Source organism: Peromyscus maniculatus, chromosome 5, assembly GCF_049852395.1.
Source record: "Peromyscus maniculatus bairdii isolate BWxNUB_F1_BW_parent chromosome 5, HU_Pman_BW_mat_3.1, whole genome shotgun sequence".
NCBI lineage: Eukaryota > Metazoa > Chordata > Mammalia > Rodentia > Cricetidae > Peromyscus > Peromyscus maniculatus.
The window spans coordinates 105,883,311-105,889,888 of NC_134856.1; the positions used below are offsets into that span (position 1 = coordinate 105,883,311).

A 6,578-nucleotide genomic window follows, 5' to 3' on the forward strand; every position below is an offset into this window, starting at 1 on the left:
AGCACGGGGATGGCACCACCCACAAGGGCGGGACCCTCCCCTATGAATCACTAATTAAGAAAATGCCCTACAGGCTTGCCTACTGTTATGGAGTTTGTGGCCCCTGGGAAAAGACCATAGGCTCAATCCAATTATAATGAAAAGATTTCTTAACTGCTAGCAGGATGAACACTCTCTGAGCCATATTTGAAATTGCCGTGAAAGAGAATATGGGGAAGGGCTTTGAAAGGGGAAACCCACACGAAGACCTTCAATATCTGTGTAAGCAAGCAAAAACTGTTCTGTTATGCCAAGTCGAGTGGTTAAGGCAACTCAAAACCATCTTTGGGTATCTGTGTAGGCAAATTACAGAAGCAAAAAAGGCAGTTAGTCATATCACAAGCAGATAGTCACAGCTGCACATTTGTGGGTGGGAGTCACTGAGTCAGGGTTACTGGGAACTTATCTTCCAGGGACTGGAGCCAGAGGCAAACGGTTGGTGGGTACCAACATGGATGCCTAGCATTAAAATGGAGCTTCTTTAGCTACAACACCTACAGGCTGATCTTTCGGAGGTATTTTCTCAGTTGAGGCTCCCTCCTCTCAGGTGGCTATAGCTCGTGGCAAACTGACATAAACTAGCCAGGACACCTGCTGATCCCCCCTCTAATACTTTTCAACCTTCCTGCCCCAGCAATGGTTTCTTTTTACTTTCCTGCTTTCTGCACTTACTCCAGGATATGTACTCATGTCTGAAGACCTGGAGCTAGGAGCCTATGATAAGAGAGAATAGTTTTTCTTCTGAGTTACCCCATTCAATAAGATCATTTCCAGTCCCATCCATTTACCTGCAGAGTTCATGTTTTTTAGCTAGCTCTTATTGTTGTCATTCCTAGCCACTTTACAGCTACGTGACTGTGCATGCGCTGTCCAGCAGTCAAGCAAAATGCTTAGTCACTCCAGGGCCTTCTGTCCTACATAATCCATGTGCTGCGTGGTCCTCGTAATCTGTGAGCAGCATGATCACGTAGTAAGCCCATATTCGCATGCTTGAGGTTACTCATAAAAGCAGGCTCCACCCACTCCCCTGACCCCCTCCACATTCCCCCCTCAGGCCAATTTGCACATCCCCCTTTCTCTTCCCTAATGTACCTCGTGTTTTCTCTCACCCAGTAAACAGCACCACAAATAAATAACACTTATAATTTAAATGAACCCATTTCTGTTAAACTATGTGCTTCTCCAGGCTCGTTTACCTCATGTATGTACTTCCCATCCTGCTCACTCTGTGTCTCATGGCGTCTCCTCAGACTCCGCCCTTCTTCTTCCCAGAATTCTCTCTGCCCCCCAAATCCTGCCTAGCCATCAGCCAATCAGATTTTTATTAACAATGGGAGCAACACATCCTCACAGTTTACAAAAGGATTATTTCACAGCAGGGATATGAGGTGAGACACTGTCTCATAAAACAAATAAGCAAACAAAACAGCCTCCTTCATTCTGAGACGAGCTGGAAGATGTCCGTGAACCTGGAGTCGTGTTGGGATGCATCAGCACTGCACAGCTGTTCAGAGGCTTTTGTGTCGGGGTCCAGCCTGGTCTGTCAAACAGTCCTTGAAGGGGGAGTGAGGAATTGAGAAATACTAGATAGGAAAAAATATAGACGTAGAAGAAGAAAAAGGAAGAGACACAGGCTAGCTTCAGGGGGGCCCTGGGTCAATACCCAGTCGCATTGAGTTTATTTCTAATGGGCTTTTTATACACTACCAAGGGGAGAGGCAAAAGATCTCCCCCTTTCAAGGTCAAGGTACAATGTACTATCAAGTGTAGACCCTTCCTCAATTTTCAAAACACCTGGTAACCAAGTCTTACGGCAAAGCATCTTGTAATTAGGCCTTGGAGTATAAGGCACCTGGTAACCACACCTTGAGCCAAAACATCTATTGTGCAGCCCTTGTGAGGCAAAGCAAGCTCAGACTCTCTGACCTTGAGCCAGGATGGAATAAGGCCTCACTCTGGAGTCTCTGGTGCCTCCACACTTTGAGTTTTTTGAGACAGCGTCTCATGTAGCCCAGATTATAAAACAGAGAACACAACAGTCCATTTTCCAGACAGAAGTACCCTCAGTCAGCTTTGGTCTATCCACAGATGAACAGGAAGTGCTGGGCACCTGCTGGTGCCTGATAGACTAACTATCCCACTCATACTAGAAGTTTAGAATAGAAAATTATTAACAGTCAAGCTTGCGTAATGACCTTCAGACGTGACAAAGTTAAGGCACCCAAAAAGCTTTAAAACACGTGGGATGTAACATGCGGAGATAGCACACACACACACACCCCCCCCTCCCAGTCATTGCTGAGAAACAGACGTAAGTGGAAGAGGCAACCAAGAGCACGTAGAAGGCTTTGGACACAGTGTGACTCTATGGCTAAGACACAGATGTCAGGAAGCTCTGATGCACCCCAGGGACCAGAAGGAAGCCTTCCACGGTGAAAGGTCTCGCTGGAGGCAGTGAGATTGCTGGCTCAGTTAGAGCTGCTTTGCGCAAGCCCTGTCAACTCTGGCCCCTTTCCCGACGCCGTGGCCCGCTGTGCTCTGTGCTCTGGCTGCCACTGTTCCTGCTACTGTGGTTCCGAGAAGCTGGGATTACTGCTGCTGCTGCTGGAGACCCGGACCCACCAGCAAAGGAAGGTAGTAAGGAAAGAGTCTTGGGCCAAGCGTGCATTTCATCTGCTATGCTAATAGATGTGTTCTTCAAAGAACTTCCTATTGCGGCGTGGGCTTCCTATCTTCCAAATCAATGCTGGGGCTTTGCCTCCACTCCTGTCTCATTACTGTTGTTACTATGACTGCTCTTCAGAGGTAGGGTCCCCTGTGGAGCTAGGCTGGCCTCGAACTCACTACCGCCTTCTTATATTTTTGGTTGTGAGCCGAGCCTTTAAATGGCCAAGCCATCTTCCGGCCTCACTACCGTCTTCTTGGGGGAGCCTCCCAAGTGTTGGGATTACAGGCCTGGGTCATGCCCAACTACGCTGTGACTATCACATGGAAAGAATTTCACCCTGCGGAAAGTATCAGACTAATTTCGGGAATCAGATGAGTGGACTCATACTTCTGGAAACTGTCACTTCCCACTAGGCAAGATGGTGGAAGTGACATTTCCTGTTACTGCCTTCCCGAGTCTCCATGAAATGCTTCCTTCAGTGGGTGCAGTATCTGCACCAGGGCAGAAATATCTGGATTCACAGCTGCATTATAGCACCTGGGAACTGGGCTGGAGGGAAAATTATTTAGAGTGAGTTTGGTAGCAGATGTCTCCGGTAGAGCTTCTGTTGGTTCTCAGCAGGGATGCTATTGTTGGGGAAAGACCAGTTTGTCTGTGCTCACAGACATTTGGAAGAGATCTTGAATCAGCTTTATAATCTCCCTAGCATCTTGTTTTCTTTCTTTTCTTCTCTCTCTCTGCCTTCCTTTCTTTCTTTATTGGTTTTTCGAGATGGGGTTTCTCTGTGTATCCTTGGCTGTCCTGGAACTCACTCTGTAGACCAGGCTGGCCTTGAATTTACAGAGATTCACATGCCTCTGACTCCCAAGTACCCCTAGGATTAAAGGTGTGCACCACCACCATTTGGCTCTTGCTTTTTTTTTTTTTTTTTTTTTTTTTTGAGGAAGGTTTTCTTGTAGATGAGGCTGATCTCCAACTGACTGTGTAGTTGAGAATGACCTTCAACTCCTAAAAAATTTTCTTTTACATATATGTATTTATTTTGTGTTAGGGGGCCTCCACATGTCACAGCACATGTGTGGAGATCACAGGACAACTTTTGGGAGTTGTCCTGTGATCTCCTTTCACCTTATGGGTGCCGGGGACTGAATTCAGGTCATCAGGCTTGACAGCAAGTTCTTTTAACCACTGAGCCATCTCTATGACTGCAACCTGGACCAGCAGGTGGTCCTTCAGTGACAAGATCCTGAGTGGGGAATGCCAAGGGATAAAAGAAGACACAGCACAGGTGGACTCGGGAGGTCTTCCGTGGTCTGTATCCTAGGTCAGACGCAAGCGTATTAAGAGGTATAGCATCTTATGTACTATTTACAGGGGAGGGAACGGGCTGAAGTTGGCAGACTCGATCATACAGTGGCCCTGACCTCTGTAAGCAGGGCTTCTAGAAGAAGCAGATGTTCGCCATAGCGGGCTGCTGGCTTGGAGAAGCGTGGCTCCAGCAAGCCTTTGCTGGAGATCTAATGCAAATGGCTTGGAGGGTTTGACACATCTGCATTGACACCACTGTGGCTGATGACGCTGGGCTCTGTCCTAGGGCCCTGCCCTCTGACATAGAACAGAATCCCCAGGGAATCTTACTCCACAGAGGTACAAAGCTGTAGCCAATGGAGGGATGGCTCACACGTGGAAGGCCCCGCACTCAGGAGGCTGAGGCATAAGCAGCTGTTAGTTTGAGAGTTGGCTGGGTTTCACAGTGAGTTTCAGGTCTGAGAAATTTGTCTCATCTCACAAACAGGTTTAATAACTGTGCCTGCTTTGGTTAGATTAGTTTAGTTTGTTTAACCACATGTATTCAGTTTCCTGAAATGTTGATTCATCGCTGAAGTTGAGACCATGTACACTCATAAATTCCTGGAATATTTCAGTGTTTAAATCTTGTCATATCTATATCTTCCCTCTGGTCTCCTTCCCCAGGTGCTTTCCAAGGTAACACATTGGGCTGTGTGATGGGCTAGTGAGGGAGAGCCAGGTTCCCCATGCCCTAGGGATAAAAGACAGAAGCCACCCTGACCATGTGTGCTTACTCTGAATTTCAGACCATACAGCCTTCCAAGCAGAAGTCACTCAAGTGTCACCAAGACACTGTAATTGATGAGGTAGTCCTCTCCTTTTTATTGAACACATTTCTAACACAGGCCAGCCTGGGCTAGAATGACAGCCTGTGTCGTCAAAGTCTGAAATGGAACCTTCCTGTCCTGGCCTGGTGTGTTTTGCTCATGGCTGTGCTGACCTCCATTTGAGCTAGTTGGGGAGGATTTTGATGCAATATTGAAAACAATATTTTCTTGGTTATCTGAGGCAAAACACATAGACTGTAAACCTACCCATTTATTATTATTTGTGTTTGTGTGCACATACCTGTATTTGCAAGTGTGCTCAAGTGTGTAGAGGGCAGAGGATGACATCTGGTGTCATTCCTCAGGCACCTTTGTCTTTTTGTTTGAGACAGTGTCTCTTGTTAGCCTGGGGCTCTGCAGCCTGGGCTAGACCAGCTGGCCAGCATGCTTCTGAGGATCTCCCTGTCTCATCTCCCATTTCTCCATAACTGGGGTTACAAGTATATATATTGGTCAGGCTTTTTACCTGGATTCTGGTTAACCAAACTCAGGTCTTTACGTGTGTGAGGCAGGGGCTTTATCAACTGAGACATGTCCCCAGCCTATGTCTAGTTTATTGACAAGTACTGTGGAAAGCTGGCAAGCTCTATAGACACATGAATTCTTTGTTTTTCCTTTAACTGAAAATAGATTTTTTCCTTCCCATAATATATCCCGATTATGGTTCTCCCCCGTCTCCTCTTCCCAACTTTTCCCCACCTCCTCTCCCATTACATCCATCTCTTTTCTGTCTCTCATTTGAATCAGGCTTCTATGGAATAATAATAAAATAGAATATAATAAGATAAAACAAAAAAACGAACACATTGGGATTGGACAACAAACACACAAAATAAAGAGAGCCTAAGAAAAGGCACAAGAAACAGAGAACTACTTGTGTTTACATACTCAGGAATCCCATAAAAACACTAAACTGGAAGCCAAAATATATATAAAGGATCTGTAGGGTAAAGAAAGAGAAAAAAAAAGTAAAATAAAAATATGATAAAATTTTAAAAGAGGAGGGGTGGAGGAGCCCTGACATGATATTATGACATAAGGTACCACCAAAGATGCTGTTGAGTTCGTTTTCAGTTGGCCATTTTTTTTAACTTTTATCAATTCTTTGTGGATTTCACATCATGCATTCCAATCCTGATGGGTTTTTTTTTTCCGCAGTGCTCTTGCCCCCAAAGGAAAAGTCACGACATGACAGAATCCACTAACAAGAGTTTTATCAAGACAGAGAAAGGGATAGAGGTGATCAGGCCTGTGGAAGGACGAGAGAGAGAGAGAGAGAGAGAGAGAGAGAGAGAGAGAGAGAGAGAGAGAGAGAGAGAGAGAGAGAAGGGTAACATGGGGCCTGCCTTATAAAGGCCAGGACGCACCTGAGCACAGGCCCACGCATGCGCATAGAACATGTGGTCAAGTCCGTGCGACTACATGACCACGTGTGACTACATGACCACATAACCATGGGACATGGGTCACGCAGGACGTATGACCTGGAAATGACTAGGCGGAGATGACTGAGTGTCCAGCACGGCCATGGGGGCGTGGTTGGAATTCCTATCAGATCCTACTTATCTCCCTGTCCCCTGGCATCCACCCTCTTCCCTGACAACTGTTGGTTATGCTGCGGTGGCGGCGCTGCTCCTGGCTGGCCTCCGCCCGTGGAGGCCATGCCAACAGAGGAGATTGCTGGTCTGGTCGGA

At 46.5% G+C, this 6,578-nt stretch overlaps 1 protein-coding gene across 1 annotated transcript in view; it reads left to right on the forward strand.

Moving 5' to 3' along the window:
* Positions 1–2,329: 2,329 nt before the first annotated feature.
* The window catches only part of LOC102905039 (cytidine monophosphate-N-acetylneuraminic acid hydroxylase), a 150,572-nt gene continuing 146,323 nt past the window's right edge, over positions 2,330–6,578 (forward strand). Inside the window, exon 1 of the mRNA XM_042278290.2 lies at positions 2,330–2,673. The gene's annotated coding sequence lies outside the window, so the exon portion shown is untranslated. The remainder of the gene's footprint in view (positions 2,674–6,578) is intronic.